At 44.2% G+C, this 17378-nt stretch overlaps 1 long non-coding RNA gene across 1 annotated transcript; it reads right to left on the reverse strand.

Annotated features, from left to right (window-relative positions):
• Window positions 1-292: 292 nt before the first annotated feature.
• Window positions 293-9628, reverse strand: LOC109551071 (uncharacterized). Its single transcript, XR_002177772.3, has 2 exons — window positions 9307-9628; window positions 293-428 (listed from the first exon to the last, which is right to left on the reverse strand). It is a non-coding gene; the product is annotated as an uncharacterized lncRNA (long non-coding RNA).
• Window positions 9629-17378: the final 7750 nt, after the last annotated feature.

The raw sequence follows: 17378 nt of genomic DNA on the forward strand, positions 1-17378 counted from the left end.
TTTGGTTTTCCTTTTTTTTTGTGAAAAGTGTGCTGGTGGAAAGGAAACTGGGACACGGAGAATTGAACTACATATTTCTAAAGAACATTCTGGCTCTAATTTACCTATGGGCATATCCTGGACTATATATTAGATAAGTAAAAGATACATTTCAAACTCTAGTTCTCATTTTTAAAAAACTTAAAATTTAGTGACCTAAGGAGACCAAGAGTAATCAGGATTCTTGTTTGCAAATAGTGTATTTGTCATGGTAAATTAACTTCTTTAACAGGCAAACATAAACTACCAGTACTTTGACATTATACAAGTTCATTTATTTGCATATGGAGAGGGGAGGGAATTTGCTCTTCATACTCATTTAAGAATCAGAGCCCAGGCTTCTCCCATCTCGTGGCTCTGCCCTCTTCTAGGTGACTTCAGTGGAACAGCTGGGAAAAGAGAGAATAGCGGATGATGTGAGAGATTTTTAAGGGCTAGCCCTGGAAGTACATCACTACTTTCCATACTCTGTTGGCCAGAAGTCAGTCATGTGGACCCACAGAACTGCAAGGAATGCTGGGAAATGTAGTCTAGTTGGCTGTGTGCCCAGGAGGAAAAGGAAGTGAGGTTTGGTGAATACATAGCAATGTCTGTCACAAAGAGAAACCAATTCATGTTAAATTAGGTAGAAAAGAAATATATTGGAATGATATTTGCATAGCTAATGCTACCAAGTAGAATTGTGGAGCTTGTGTCCTGTAAGGAAGGCACCTGGATGAGGGAGAGTTTCTATGTTCAGCTTGGAGGGATGTTTGCTTCTTTCTAATGATCTCTTAAGAGAGGTATGCCTTAAAGAAATTCATACAATGGCACTGTATGTGCTAGGTGACCTTGTGCCTAGATCATGGTATTCATGGGAGGCAAAAGGATGAGACTTGGAAATAAGGGAGGGCCCAATGCTAGTATAAGAACAATCTATTTAGGATATTGGTGCTGCTGCTGTCATCACTGAAAATTGGCTATCATCCTGACAGCCTCTGCTGGAAACTCACTATCTCCCCAAAGGATGTCCAGAGTGTGGCACCAGATAGGCTGCCTTGGGCTCTTGAGGCAACACATCCCACACAAAAGAATACTGTTCTGGCTTGTATACTGGGTGACACAGAAGGCTGTCGATTTTATTATATATATATATATATATATATATATATATATATTTTTTTTTTTTTTACATCTTTATTGGAGTATAATTGCTTTACAATGGTGTGTTAGTTTCTGCTTTATAACAAAGTGAATCAACTATACATATACATATATCCCCATATCTCCTCCCTCTTGCGTCTCCCTCCCACCCTCCCTATCCCATCCCTCTAGGTGGTCACAAAGCACTGAGCTGATCTCCCTGTGCTATGCGGCTGCTTCCCGCTAACTATCTATTTTACATTTGGTAGTGTATATATGTCCATTACACTCTCTCACTTAGTCCCAGCTTACCCTTCTCCCTTCCTGTCCTCAAGTCCATTCTCTACATCTGCATCTTTATTCCTGTCCTGTCCCTACGTTCTTCATAACCATGTTTTTTTTTTTTAGATTCCATATATATGTGTTAGCATACGGTATTTGTTTTTCTCTTTCTGACTTACTTCACTCTGTGTGACAGACTCTAGGTCCATCCACCTCACTACAAATAACTCAATTTCGTTTCTTTTTATGGCTGAGTAATATATGTGTCACATCTTCTTTATCCCTTCATCTGTTGATGGACACTTAGGTTGCTTCCTGTTCTGGCTATTGTAAATAGAGCTGCAATGAACATTGTGGTACATGACTCTTTGAATTATGGTTTTCTCAGGGTATATGCCCAGTAGTGGGATTGCTGGGTCATATGGTAGTTCTATTTTTAGTTTTTTAAGGAACCTCCATACTGTTCTCCATAGCAGATGTATCAATTCACATTCTCACCAGCAGTGCAAGAGGGTTCCCTTTTCTCCACACCCTCTCGAGCATTTATTGTTTCTAGATTTTTTGATGATGGCCATTCTGACTGGCATGAGATGGTATCTCATTGTAGTTTTGATTTGCATTTCTCTAATGGTTAATGACGTTGAGCATTCTTTCATGTGTTTGTTGGCAATCTGTATATCTTCTTTGGAGAAATGTCTATTTAGGTCTTCTGCCCATTTTTGGATTGGGTTGTTTGTTTTTTTGATATTGAGCTGCATGAGCTGCTTGTAAATTTTGGAGATGAATCCTTTGTCAGTTGCTTCATTTGCAAATATTTTCTCCCATTCTGAGGGTTGTCTTTTGGTCTTGTTTATGGTTTTCTTTGCTGTGCAAAAGCTTTTAAGTTTCATTAGGTCCCATTTGTTTATTTTTGTTTTTATTTCCATTACTCTAGGAGGTGGGTCGAGAAGGATCTTGCTGTGAGGGTGTCGATTTTAAATGGGACAGAGCTTCTCAGGAGATCTGGGCTGTGGTTCAATCAGCATTGCCCCTGGGGCTATATGTTCTGTCAGATGATATGATGTTGGAGGTAACAGGGTAGGAGAAACTTCACTGTGAATATTATAGCATTTTCCAGTGGGAGAATCACATGCAGGTTCCGGGATTCTGAAGGAAGGTCATATATCTGCACAGGGAATTATTCAAATAAATTCTCCATCTAAATTTGGTTTAAAAAAATGGGAGCAAGAAAAACAACAAACAAACAAACAAACAAAAACCAAACAAACAAACAAAAAAACCGGGAGCCACAAAGTGAAAATTACCAGAAATGACAGAAAGAAGAAACATCATGCCCACAATAGTCCAAATTATTCAGGAGATGGTTTAACCATTCCTAGTGCATATTAATCAGAGGGGCCTGGTTTATTTAGAGAGACCAAACATTGAGCACATAGAAGGTGTTTAAAAAATAAGAGCTATTGAATTAATAACTGTCTTAGTTGAGCAGGCATTTTCTGGCTGCCTAACGTCAGAAAATTCTTTTCATAGTGGAATAGGAGAATGGCTTTGTCTCCAAAAAGAAAGATTTTTACTTCCTCCACCCCAGGCAACTAGAACAGGGTTTCCCAGCATCTTTCCCACACTGTGGTGCATGCATGTCAGCATTCTGGGTTAAACAGGATGAAGGTCAGGGCCCAGATGCTGCTGCTTATTATGAACAAAGACCCCAGGTCCAGCTGTCCCTAAAATAGATACCTTATTGATGAGAATGTTCCACACTAGATCATGAGCAACTCACCAGTGTCAGATGCTTCAGCCCTAAACTTCAGGTCTTGAGGGAAAGATGCCTAGGTGCAGGGTCAGTTAGATATCATTGCCACTCCTGAGTAGTAGTAGTAGATGCAAAATGCAGCAATTTGTCTTATACTTTGGAGGGACTATGCCAAACATGCCCTGGACCACTAGATGTCTAAAAACTTCACTGAAATGACAGATCCCTGAATCTTTGTAGGATTGATCTCCTCCTCTCTCTGGAGCACACATGTCTTAAAGGTCTCCAGCCCACTAGCCACTGCTTGTACATCGTATCCAACCAACATGATAAGATTGATGTAATGGACCAGTGTCCTGTCTCTCAGGTTATATTAGAACAGAGGCCAGGAGAATTAACATAGTCCTGAGAAAATGAATATTATTATCTGTCCCATGTGAATGCAAATTGTTTCTGATTCTCTTTTTAAGTTGAAATGAAAAAGATTGCATTCACCAAACTGATGGTGGCCTACCATATCCCTGAGGTCTTATTAGTCAGTTCTAGGAGGGATGCCACATCTGGCACAGCTGCTGCACTCAGGGCTGCTACTTATGAAGTCTACAGTAGCATTCAGTCTCCAGGATCTATCAGCTCTCTGCAGGGTCTAGACTGATGAATTATACGGGACCACCACTTCTACAATTTTTTTTTTTTTTTTTTTTTTTGCGGTACGCGGGCCTCTCACTGTTGTGGCCTCTCCCATTGCGGAGCACAGGCTCCGGATGCGCAGGCTCAGTGGCCATGGCTCACGGGCCCAGCCGCTCCGCGGCATGTGGGATCTTCCCGGACCGGGGCATCGGCAGGCGGACTCTCAACCACTGCGCCACCAGGGAAGCCCCACTTCTACAATTTTTCAATGTTTAATGGGGATTCTAATCCTCCGCTTCCCAGGACGTGATTGCTTTTGATTTACTATCTTGGCTGAGGTGAGGAACAGTTTCAGAGTCATTCTCTTCTTCTTCCCGCCATGATAGCCCTTACCTCAAAATCCAAGGAGCTAATGTGGGATTACTCCAATTGCCAAAACTTCCTTATGAGCTTACTATGAGCCAGACGTTAGACAGAATTTCATTTATTACCCATCTCCTGTAGGCAGGGCTGGCTACACAATTTGCAGACCCAGTGAAGATGAAAACGCAGGGCCCCCTGTTCAAAGATCAGAAAAAAAAGTGCCATTCGTGGTACATATAAAGGTTTTCCTCTCTTCTGTGTGTTTTCTCTCAATTTGTCCTGGTGTTTTTCTTTGCTATTTAATGTAAGTAAATAAAAATTTGAAATGATTAGCATTAATTTTACCATTCATCATGCCAGCTTTCAATGCAAATATCAGGGAATCACCAAAATTACTCATTTGTATTTCATAGCTTATCCCTAAGGGTGCTTCAAGATGGCCACAAGAGGCAAATATAAGCCAGACTCAGGAAGGTTAGAAGGAGAGAAAAAGGATCCCCCCCAGACATGGAGCCAGACGATACAGGTTTTGCGGGTATGGAGATCCTTGCAGCTGAGTGCAAGCCATTCTTGAAAGCAGGACGCACACTGCCTCACTCTAGCCTGATGGCGCAGGGTTCTCCCTCTTGCCAGCCATGGATTGACGCACCACGTCCTGATAAGGGGCAGGGTGTGAGGAGGTTGAATTGGTGTCTTAACTTCTCAAGGCCTGCCACCCCAGCTCATGGCAGAGAAGCAACCCCCAAGGATCTTTAAACCTTTGCCCCAGGACACGGTTGGTACCAAGATCAGGGGTGAGCAAGAGGCCTGGCTCTGTCAAGACACACCTCTGGCCTGTCACCCACCAGGTATACTATGGTACGTCCAGCCCAAGACAGCGACAGCTGCTTCCATGCCCTGCCCTGAGATGCTATGTGATGCTGAGAGCTGACCTTTCCTCTGCCCACGCTCAGTTCTTTCTCAGGTTGGAGGACAGCAGTGATTGCAGGACATGGAGGGGAAGGCTGGGTGGGCCCCGGAGGGCAAGCAAGCAGGGAAGCAGGTGGCAGAGGACTTGTCCTGAGGAGGCAGTGGTGAGTGGGGGTCGTGCTGGGGTCCACAGTCCCATTGGCCTTCACTTAATGAAACAAATTCAAAGTTAAATTATTAAGAGTTTCAAGGCAGCAATCGTAGAGCATTAACCCTGTGTGCAGGCCCTTCTGAGTATGACTTTATATGGCTACACTGGTCACATGGCCAGTGTAAGAATCTGGCCCCGCCCACAGGCCCCCACTCTAACAGGGGGACTGTGATGACACTTTAGACCTCTGGATATTGATATTAACTCAGACCCTGTAACCAATAATCCCCCAATCCTGATATTCCCCCTTTCCCCAGAATAGTCACCCAGGTAAATGGTCATAGGTCCATTTAGGAAGGGACCGGGGAGAGCATCACAGTATGTGCTTGTCATGGTGCTACAGGGTGTTTCCTCCGAGGGACCCAGCCACTTCTGCACCAGTGAGTTCCGGATCTGAAAATTGGCTCAGGTATGGAACTGAACAAGGCTCATGGCTTTTTATGAGGGTGACAGCCCTCAACCTCCTGCCCCTCCATGCTTGTTTTTCTTGGTAATAGATATTAAGCATCACCCTTGCTGACTGTTCATCTATTTTCCCCTTCGGACATCATGTGCTATTAACCATCTCCTCAGCTCCCTGTGGGTCCATCTCCCTTGGTTACCTCTCTCACCTTGTTAGTCATTGCAGTAATTGTGGTGTCCTGGCTTCTGGTAGTTAAGGACCACCACCGGACCTCCATTATTTGGGTGGATGGGACATCATCCCCTGGGGCTATCCCAGAGTCCACCTCTGTGATGGCCTCTCGGCAACTATCCCTGGCCTGCAGAGGAGGCCACCTCTGAACTTAGCAATGCTGTGCTCCTCTCACCAGTGCACTCCTGCTGGCCTTGGGGAATAGCGTGTCTTCAGGTGGAGCTTCTGGCCTTATATATTGTGGTAATCCCAGCGTGCCTCATCTCTCAGCCCCTCTACTCCTTCCTCTACCATTTGCCAGGATGCTTTTGGCAGTTCCACTTCCCTGAGAGTTGACCATCATTTTTCCAGGTTTCTCAACAGCCATTCATTCCTAGGGTGAGTTTGCCTTATCCTTGTGTCCTTCCTGGAACATTAAGTCCCATGTCCCCAGAATGTGCCCCCAAGTCAATGAATTCTTGCTTATCCAGTCTTGCTTTCTGGCTTCCTTGATCAAGCATCCTCAAAATCCAATCTCAGGGGTAGTCCCTTGGCTCCTGTTGCAACTTTTTAAGTGTGTGGTCTCTTTCCTCTCTTACTAGGCCCAGCATACCTCCAGCTGAGTTATGTGGAGATTTAACCCTAGATATTGGCTTGGAAGTCAGCAGAGTCAACATCTTCAGGGGGACCCATCCAGATGTCCCTGTCCTGTATTTCAGGGTCCCAGGTTTTCACACCAGGACTCTGTCCTTCAAGTAACAGATCTTCCTTGACTAAGCATTCAAACATCTCTGGAGCTCTTCAGTTCTCACAGTTAAGGCTTCAGCATGCCCTTTGATTGGAGTTGCCCTTCAGTCACAGGTGATGAGGGCCTCTGTGCAGGCTGCCGTAGAGGCCTGATGACTCTCATACTTGGGCACTAATTGCTTGTTAAATACTCCCACTCTCTCATTATCCTTCTTTTGGGTGTTAATGCAACTTAGGAGTAACCAGCCAACTCCTTAGTCTTTTAAGCCTTGTGCTCCCTTGTTTTTCAAACACATTCCCCTCCACCAGGACATTTTTTTGGGTCACCACTGATGAAATCTTTTTAGTGAGACCACCACTTGATTCCAGGGACCATCTGTGCCTCACCTAGCAACCATGCCTCTGTCCCCTTCTCCTGCCATGTGGGGGATGAGCCCATCTCAACTCCCAACTTTACTGTCTGTTTCTTCAGAGCGCTCTCAGTGCCACTTATGCTGTTCTGGGTCCTCTGAGAAGGGGACACAAAGTGGATTTATTTATTTATATATTTAGCATCTTTATTGGAGTATAATTGCTTTACAATGTGTTAGTTTCTGCTGTATAACAAAGTGAACCAGCTATACATATAACTGTATCCCTATATCTCCTCCCTCTTGCGTCTCCCTCCCACCATCCCTATCCCACCCCTCTAGGTGGTCACAAAGCACCGAGCTGATCTCCCTGTGCTATGTGGCTGCTTCCCACTAGCTATCTATTTTACATTTGGTAGTGTATATATGTTAATGCTACTCTCTCACTTCATCCCAGCTTACCCTTCCCTCTCCCCATGTCCTCAAGTCCATTATCTACATCTACGTCTTTATTCCTGTCCTGCCCTTAGTTTCATCAGAATTAGAGTTTTCACCTTTTCTGGATATATACCAAGGAGTGGGATTGCTGGATCATATAGTAGTTCTATTTTTAGATTTTTAAGGAACCTCCATACTGTTCTCCATAGTGGCTGTATCAATTTACATACCCACCAACAATGCAAAGGGTTCCCTTTTCTCTACACCCTCTCCAGCATTTATTGTTTGTAGATTTTTTGATGATGGCCATTCTGACTGGTGTGATGTGATACCTCATTGTAGTTTTGATTTGCATTTCTCTAATGATTAGTGATGTTGAGCATTGTTTCATGTGTTTGTTGGCAATCTGTATATCTTCTTTAGAGAAATGTCTATTTAGGTCTTCTGCCCATTTTTGGATTGGGTTGTTTGTTTTTTTGATATTGAGCTGCATGAGCTGCTTGTATATTTTGGAAATTAATCCTTTGTCCTTTGCTTTGTTTGCAAATATTTTCTCTCATTCTGTGGGTTGTCTTTTCGTCTTGTTTATGTTTTCCTTTGCTGTGCAAAAGCTTTTAAGTTTCATTAGGTCCCATTTTTTTATTTTTGTTTTTATTTCCATTTCTCTGGGAGGTGGGTCAAAAAGGATCTTGCTGTGATTTATGTCATAGAGTGTTCTGCCTATGTTTTCCTCTAAGAGTTTTATAGTGTCTGGCCTTACATTTAGGTCTTTAATCCATTTTGAGTTTATTTTTGTGCATGGTGTTAGGGAGTGTCCTAATTTCATTCTTTTACATGTAGCTGTTCAGTTTTAAATGTGTGATGATTTATTAGGTAAATTTAAATGTGTGAGAGAAAAGCTCCTAGGGAAGGAGCTGGGGGATCCTGGGAGGAAAGTGTTAGACACTGATGCTGGTCTGACCCTAAATGAAGGAGGGAAAATGAAGGAAGGAAAGTTGGGTGGAAGTGTCTTAGATGATAGGGCAGTCCCAAGGGAAGTTTGGCAAAGTTGTTGGGAGTCCTGAGCCAATGGTACTCATCTATCATCTCCTCACAACCAGCCTATCTTAGTATTCTTGGTGTGCGCCGTCATGGGCTGGGAGCAGCAGGTGGGAGCATGGCTCAGGTGTTAATGCAGTGATGGATTGCAGAGCCCAGAGGTGAGGGCTCTTAGGCTTCATGCAGTCAGTGATCTGAGAAGCCCATTTTCTTGGCCTCCATAGTGACAGACAATCAGAATGCTCTACATCAGTAGCTGTACTCAAAGTGTTTTAGAATCAAGCCTCATCCACACTTCCAAAGAGTGAAAAGTAAAGAGCCCACTAGATTCCTGTGTACTATTCATACAAAAGTGATCACTGCTTCCATAATATTCTAGCCAACTGCATATCTTTAAAATCATTAATTTTATCAATAAAAACCTATTTCTAACATCCGTTATGTTAATTAACAAAACTTTTGGCGTTAAATGGAGTGAAATATAACTGAAATGTTGTCTCTGAAGTGTGACCTCTTAATTAAACACCTCTGACTAAATGCTGACTAAATACCCCCAGAGTGTGTCTTCCTCCTTAGGGCAACAAGACATCCCAGGGTATAGAATAAAATAAACTAACATAGACTTACAGCGCTCACTGAATATACACTGAATCATGTTAAAGCAGATTGGAGATGATAATGATACTCATATCTGGCAGAAATAAGTAAGACGGAGGAAAAATGGCTAAAATCTTGGAAATATTAAACTAGTTCACATATAACCCTTAGAACCCCAGCATAAATGGTAGACATTATTATTTTTATTACTCACAATATTACGACTTTGTAGAGTTTTATAGTTTTACGAAGGCTTAGATGCTGTGGAACAACCAGGATTTCCTCATTTCTCTTTGCCAGCACATGAACAGAAGCGAGCAGAGAATGAAGATGGTAGTTTCCATGTTAGGAAAAGAGGGCTGAACCTTTTCACGTGCTTAACTTATCCAGGATGTGCATGGACAGGTAGCTGGATTAGGTGAGCACTGTAAGGGAAGGCTGCAGCCCTGACTCTGTGCATAGGTGTGTCATAGGAGGAGAGCCAGGGAAACACCGATCCTTTCAGGTGGAACTTCTGATTGATCAGCATCTGTGTGTCGATATAACAATGAATATTTACACAGGGCTTTGCAATTTATAAAGCTTTTCCCCGCAATACATTGTCTCATTTAATCCTCATAACCCTATAAGGCAAGTAGTACTTTTATCCCCATTTCCTAGGTAAAGAAATATGACTCAGATGAAGTGAGCTGGCTAAGGTGTACAGAGTCATTTACTGTGAAGCCTGAATTGGCACCCCATTCTCCAGGCTCCCAGAGCCACGTTCATCTCACACATGCCAGCACTAGTTAATGCTGAGGATACAGCTATGATTAGGACACACTCTGTCCTCCCAAAGAGTCTTTTCTACAAGAATTCCTTGAGAATATTTGACGCTGCTAGGAACTCTGAGAAGATAGAGAAAAATATACATTATGACCTTTCCCCTAGAAGAGTTTACACTCTAAACGGTTTTGTGTTTTTGTTTTTACTTTTTGTTTTGGAACAATTTTAGATTTACAGAAAAGTTACAAAGATGGTACAGATTCCCATGTACCCTTCACCCAGCTTCCCCTGATGTTACATCTTACATAACCAAGGTACGTTTGTCAACTCTAAGAAATTAACACTGGTCCATTAGTATTAACTAGACTATAGATGTGATTCAGATTTCTCTAGTTTTTTCCTCCTACGTCCTCATTTCTGTTCCAGGATCCAATCTACCATTCCACGCTCCTTAGTCTCTTCCAACCTGTGACAGTTTCTCTGTCTTTCATAACCTTGATCTTGATACTGATCAAGAAAGATAAGATTTTGCGGAATGATTTTCAGTTTGTTTGGTGTTTCTCTCAGGATTAGACTGAGGTTATGGATCTGAAGGAAGAATACACATAAATGATTTGCCACCTCATCACGTCCTGTCAGTGGGTACCCCATATCAACATGACTTATCCCTGGTAATGCTAACCTAGAACACTTATATAAGGTGGTGTCTGCCAGGTTTCTCTACTGCAAAGCTCCTATACTCTAGTCACTAGAATTGAGTGAGTCACTAAGTCTAACCCACACTCAAGGGCAGGGAATTAAGTTCCACCTCTGGAAAGAGGAGTATCAAGGAATTTAGGACATATGTTAAAATCGCCACAGTATGAATACATATTTAGGGGAAAATAGTTTGAGGCTGTGCAAAATATCTTGTTTCTCCTTAAGGTTTCATCCATTCATTTTAGCCTTCCTCAGTGGATCTTACCTGAGGCAATTATTACTGTGCTGTTCGCGTGGTGATTTTCTATTTCCCTCATTTCTTTTACACTCATTATGGGAAATGGTCTGTAAAGAAGATTGATCCTTTCCCCCCAACTTATTTATTCAATTAATCATTTATCTATATCAATATGGATTCATGGGTATTTATTTTATTATTTGTGTTCAATACAATACAGTTTATTCTTTGGGTACGATTTAATACAATTTTTATTTTGTTCTTCAAATTGTTCTAGCCTTGGCCACTGGGAGCTCTTTTCAGGTTGGTTCATGGGTCCTTTTGACATTCCCCATCCTTTTTTGGATTAGTTTTGAACACTTTTTTTTTTTTTTTTGCTAGTAGATGATACTCTAGGCTCATCTTGTGTTTCTCCAAGGAATCCTGATTTCTTTTATTGAAGAATGGTATTTAGAAACCAAGCCCTGGTCATTTAAGTTGAGCTTGTTGCTCTTGGAGTATCATTGCTTCTGGGCCCTTTTAGTAGACAGAGCTAGGAAAATATGTATGTCTACTAACCTACATGTACATGCATCTCTTTCCATGTGTATATTCATTAAATTAAATGAGCGTTTATGCTGATGTCTCCAACTCCAACCCAGCACCATGGGGTTCACTCTAGCACTCCACTTTTGCTTTTTTTTTTCTTTCTCCAACACTGTGAAAGCTCAAAGGAATTTTGAAAGCTGGAAAGATATCCTACAATCTTGTGGTTGATGAACTGTCTCTGAGTGGAAGAAATAGAAGTAGAACAAGAGACCAGAGGACCCATATGGGGGGCTATAGGCAACCCTATTTTGTAGGAGAGATTTACCCAAACTACAGACTCTTTGGGGATGTTAAAGAGCATTCAGGGGGGAAAAAAATCCACATTTAATCAAAGGATTTATGTTGAGGTTATCCTCTGGGTCTTGCTCCTCCATTTCATCACCAGAGCAGCCCCAAGTAAATAGCACAGTCTTTTTTCTAGGCCCTGGCTTAGAATCCTACCTGTACAACCCCCTTATTTTATAGGTGAGAGCACCTGAAGCTCAGAGAGGAGAGGCTCTCACCCAAAGTCACACAGCAATTCAGCAGCAGAGCCAGCAGGAGAGCTCAGGTCTCCCAGCTCCGAGGCCAGTGCACTTCTGAACAGCAGAACATGGCAGTGGGAGATGTCCACTGTAGATGTGGAGTACAGACCTCGTTTAATTCTGACAAGGGTCTTCAGCTACCATGATAAAAATGGACACTTTTTATTGAGTGCTTCTTCTGTGGTAGGCACTAAGTTAAGCATCAATATCTCCTTAAATATACCAACCTTACAACGCAGGTATTACTATTTCCATCCTGCAGATTAGCAAACTGAAAATGGAAAAATGTTCAGAAATTAGCCCAAGGTCATAGGCAGAGCTGGCATCCAAGCCTGGACCCATGAAGGAACCACCAACTCCTGACTCCCACACCAGCTTGTTGCTGAGCTGCGGAAGCTGCCTCCACCATCCTTTAAGGAAGGGGTGTGTGTCTCCATCATTGCTGGGGATAAGCAAACACTGGCCTGGAAAAAGCTAATTGACAGTAGCCAGAGAGGCCTTGCAAAGCTGCCACACAGAGGCAGGAAACGCGCTGGGAAGCTGTGCAAGCACTTCTGCCTGCTGCCCTCTCCTCTTTCTCCTCCCCATCAGCCTCGGCATCCCCCCCTCCCCCACTTTTCTCTCTCTCTCACTCACACACACACATACACACACAGACATCATACACACACAGACATCATACACACATACCCTCCCTTGCCACTGTGACTCTCCCCCTCTCACTTGCCCAGAGCCAACCATCTTCAGCTCTGCCTCCTTAGCAGGTCATTGGCGAAAACCAGTCTTGGTGGTGCAGGGTTATGGACGGATTAAGGGCTTAGGAGTCCGGAAGATCTGGGTTCCAAGTCCACATCTGTCCTTTATGAACTGCCCCTCCAAGGGAGTTGTGTGTGACCTGGGCAAATTACACAACCTTTATAAGTGAGGTAATAATACCTGACTTGTAATATTGGAGTCAATGGAAAACAGACCTTGAATTTCTCTGCTGCTTCATCTCCCGCTCTCCTGCCCTCAATCCAAGCCGTTGACATTTTTGCTGGGATTATTGCAGGAGCCTCTTAACGGGCCTTCTCATCCCCTCTCTTGTTCCCTTTCAGAATTGCCATGTGGTACCCAGGAATAATCTTTTAAAAACATAAATCTGATCATTAGAGCTTCTCCCCAAGGTTATCAACAAATAAATGCCAAGTGTTTCTCACCGCACTTAGAATTAAACACCCATCCTTATCACGTAAGGGCCTTTGTGATCTGGCCCTTGCCTACCTCTCCACTCACCACCCCTTTCCAGAGTCCTCTGCAGGCCCACTCTCCCTTCTATCATTGCCTCCTAAGCAGAGGCTCTCTCCTGCCTCAGGGATCTCTCACCTGCTGTTCCAGCCTCCTGGGATTCCCTTGCCCCTCTTTTCACCTGGTTAACACCTACTTATCCTTTAAGTCTCAATTTGTCCTCCTAAGAGAGGCCTTCCCTGAATGCTCTGTTTAAATCCAACCCCCTCTTTCATGGTCTCGTGTTTCTCTTCCTTCATAGTCCTTATCACAATTTATAATCGTGCATTTGATTATGTGATTCCTCATTCAATGTCTCTTCCCATAGGTGGAGAGCAGGGTGTCTCTTTGTTCCTTTTTGTCTATCCCTGGGGTCAGTCGTGGTGCCTGGGACAAAGTAGATACTCAAGAAATATGTGGCGTGTAAAGCACAGGTGGGCACACAGCGCAGCTTTTTTTTTTTTTTTTTTGTACGCGGGCCTCTCACTGTTGTGGCCTCTCCCGTTGCAGAACACAGGCTCCGGACGCGCAGGCTCAATGGCCATGGCTCACAGGCCAAGCCGCTCCGCGGCATGTGGGATCTTCCCGGACCGGGGCACGAACCCGTGTCCCCTGCATCGGCAGGCGGACTCTCAACCACTGCGCCACCAGGGAAGCCCTCACAGCGCAGCTTTAATAGATCTTTGTAGCTGTGGTCCCCCTCTTCCCTGGTCTGGTGGACACACCAGACGCAGCTCTTAGCAGTGGGCCCAGTCCCTCCCTCATCTCAGTTCCCCAGCCCTGTGGGGCTGGCTGGGTGCGAAGGCCCCCCTGAGAGCAGGAGCTGCCTGTTGGGAGTGGGGCGGGGCCGCTGGGGAGCAGGCCCCCATCAGGCTCAAACCCTCCCTGTTCTTTCTTCCCCACTGCAGAGAGCAGTCCCGCCCCTGCTAATGCCAACTGAGCTGGGGCTTGTTTGGTTGTACATGCTGCTAGGCAACTGGCCTGTTTTTGCTTATTTACCTCCCCTGGGCCGTTTCACAACACTCTGTAATAGGCTCTGCTCGCTCTGGTGCACATCTGGATTGCGTTAGCCTGTCAGAGCCCCCTCTGCACAGAGAGCTAGTACTTGCCCCAAGTCACCGAGAGGGACCGCACGCTCCAGCTGCCCAGCCTCCATGGTGTGGGACCAGCCAGCCTCGCCCTTCACTCGCCCAGCCTCGCCTCCCCTCTCCGCCCTGAACCTCCTACTCCTTGTTTTCAGCGGTGTACACATTTCAAAGCCTGAAGGTGGTGGCCCTTTGAAAAGGAAAGGAATGATGGGCCTTCAAGGAATACTAGAGTAGGAAATAAGTTTAGAGAGAGTGAAGTCTGAGCCCCCACATGGCTACGACTCTCCTCTCACCCACAGAGAGGGGAATTGACTTACCCAAGGGGACACAGACAGGGGCAGATCCAAGACCAAGTTCCTTGGCATCTCCTCTTTCATCCTGGAGCCCTCCCACCAAGAAGACCACCTTGGGGATAGAGGGGGGTAAATTGGATGTTATTAGGTTTGAAGGAAATAGTAGGTTTACCCCTCTCCCCATTAAACTCAAAAATTTCTGGAGGGGTTTCTGTAAAGGGACTAAAAGAGAGTTGGACATTTGGTAGATGTCTCTTTAGAGAGAGAAAGTTTCTGATTTCTTTATCTACCTGCAGAGGACGTATTAGCCAAAGCAGGGCAGGGGCAGGGACAGGTGAATGAAGTAGGGTTGTTTGGGAACAAACATGGGGCACCTCTCCCTGTGCCTTCCTTCCCATTGTTCTAGCAAACACATCACACTCAGAGTAAAACCCAAGATTCTGACATGGCTTATAGGGCTCTACACGACCTGGTCCTGTTACCTCTCCGACTCCATCCTCCCCCTCCCCTGCCCTTGTACATTCAACCCCAGTGATTTGTGCCAAGAAAGAGCAAGAAGCCTTCCTCGGGGTGGAAGCAGCCAGCCTCTGGGCAGAGCTAGATGAGCAGAGCAAGGATTGCGTTTCTCTCCTGCTTTCTCTGTAAGCCAGGCCCCTCTGGGCAGAGAACAAAATGCCCAGACAAAACACACACTGTTTTATTTTTCTCCACAGCACTTACTTGCTCCTGACATATGGTTACATTTCTCATTTACTGTCAGTCTTTTCCTACTAGAATGTGAGCTCCTTGCAGGCAGGATCTTTGTTCTGTTCATTGTTATGTCTTTGTACCTAGAACAGTTTTACATGAAGACTGGGCTCCATAAGGATTTGTTTGAATAGATGAATGAATGGATGAATGGATGAATCAGTCTGTTTTTCCTCCTCGCTTGTTCACATGGTGATATTCCCTTACATCTACTTCTCCCCTACAAAATGAAATGCTGTCTGAGGGCCCCTGCTTTCTCTCCCCAGCTCACTGGGATGCTCCCATCTCTGAGCTTTTGGACCACATGCTTTCCCTCTGCCTGGAATGCCCCTCCTGGTCCAATGGATGGAATGTCCATCCCCAGGTGGGGTTTGACCTGGTAACTTTTAATGCTGGGATGAACCTCTTGGCCGTTTCTGGCTACCTCTCTGTGGTTTGCTATCATGGTGATTATTACTTGTTAGGCTGTTCCACAGCCTAATAAGGGGACCAGATAACCAGCTGTGTAGCAACTGAGCAGCCGTCCATGGCCTCTGCCCTCTAAGGTTTTCTACTGATTCTTTTTCAGGTTTACTCGGCAGTTGTTGACCTTTGAAATTAAATCATTTTGCTTCTTTCTTTAAAACTGTCCAAATAGCTTCCTCTTACACTTAGGATAAGAACCCAGCGCTTTACTTTGGCCCCCAAAGCCACAATCTAGCCCCTGCTGACCTCTCCAATTTCAGTTCATATCACCCCCTAATCCCCCTTTTCTCACTGTGCTTCAGCCACATTATTCCTCTTTCTGTTCTTTGAATAAGTAAATTCATTCGAATTTCAGGGCTTTTGAACCAACTGTCGCCTCTCTTTGGAATACTCTTCCCTCAGATCTTCACATGGCCGATTCCTCCAGCCATTCAGATCCAGATTTAAAGAGCACATCTTCAGAGAAGACTTCTCCGACCATTCGATTTAGAATAACATGACTCCTCCCCCTATACACACATACTTTCTCATATTATCGTGTTTTAGGTTCTTCCTAACATGTACCGTGAGATTTTCTATTTATTTGTTTATTGTCTGTCTTCCCCCAATTAGAATGAAACTATAAGGGCAGAAACCACTGTGACCCCAACACCTAGAACAGGGCCTGACATATAATAGACACTCAAAATGTTTCTTGAATGAGTGAATGAATGAGTCAATGCTAGCCTGAACATGGACTGAGAGTCAGGAGTCCTGTGTTCAACTCTAACCCGGCTGCCTTCAAGCTATGTGACTTTGAACATGTCATGTATCTGCCCTGGGCCTCCATCTCCACATCTGTAAAATGAGTTCTGATTTCATGATCCTTAAAGTTCTTTTCAACTTCCAGATACTCTGATCCTATCAATCTTTTCATAATGTTGAACGTGAGAAAGCTGTCAAAGATGGTGATGAGAGCAATGACCCAACTAAAGTTGATGAATTGTTTCTTTAATCTCATGCAATGTCCCAGATTACATTGGTTATTTATGATTTGTACTTAAGCTACATATCCAAAAAGGATTTGCGTGGCTTAGGTTTCAGACCCACTTTTCCAAACATACCCTTACCTGTTTCATTTTTACAGGGAGAAGAATAAATGCTCCCATCTAGATTGCTATATTTTACAATGGGTCCTTCTGATCGCACATGATAGAAGCTGAACTGAATTCAACTAGAACATGAGATCCAAGGAAAGCTGAATAACTAAGGTGCTGGGAGGAGAGCAAGAGAGCATGGCCTCAGAGGCTGCTGGAACCAAGGACTGAAATCCCACTACTGTTTCCTCCAATGTTTTCTCTGCAGCTATCAGTGTACTGGTTGCAGCCTCCTCTGTCGATGTAGCCTAGCTCTTTCCGCATACTCCCAGCACAGCATTGACCACACTTGGCCATAACTGATTTGTTTTCTCACTTAGTTTCAGTCTTTTCAAGTACAATAAAGTTAATTGAGGGAAAGGATCTTATCCATTTGTTAATCCCTTGCCCCCAACACAGTGCCTGGAGCATAGAAGGTGTTCAAGGTATGCTAATTAGTTAAATGAATCGTAGAAAACAGAGCCACCAACTATTCCA

The sequence above is a fragment of the Tursiops truncatus genome, chromosome 1, assembly GCF_011762595.2.
Source record: "Tursiops truncatus isolate mTurTru1 chromosome 1, mTurTru1.mat.Y, whole genome shotgun sequence".
NCBI lineage: Eukaryota > Metazoa > Chordata > Mammalia > Artiodactyla > Delphinidae > Tursiops > Tursiops truncatus.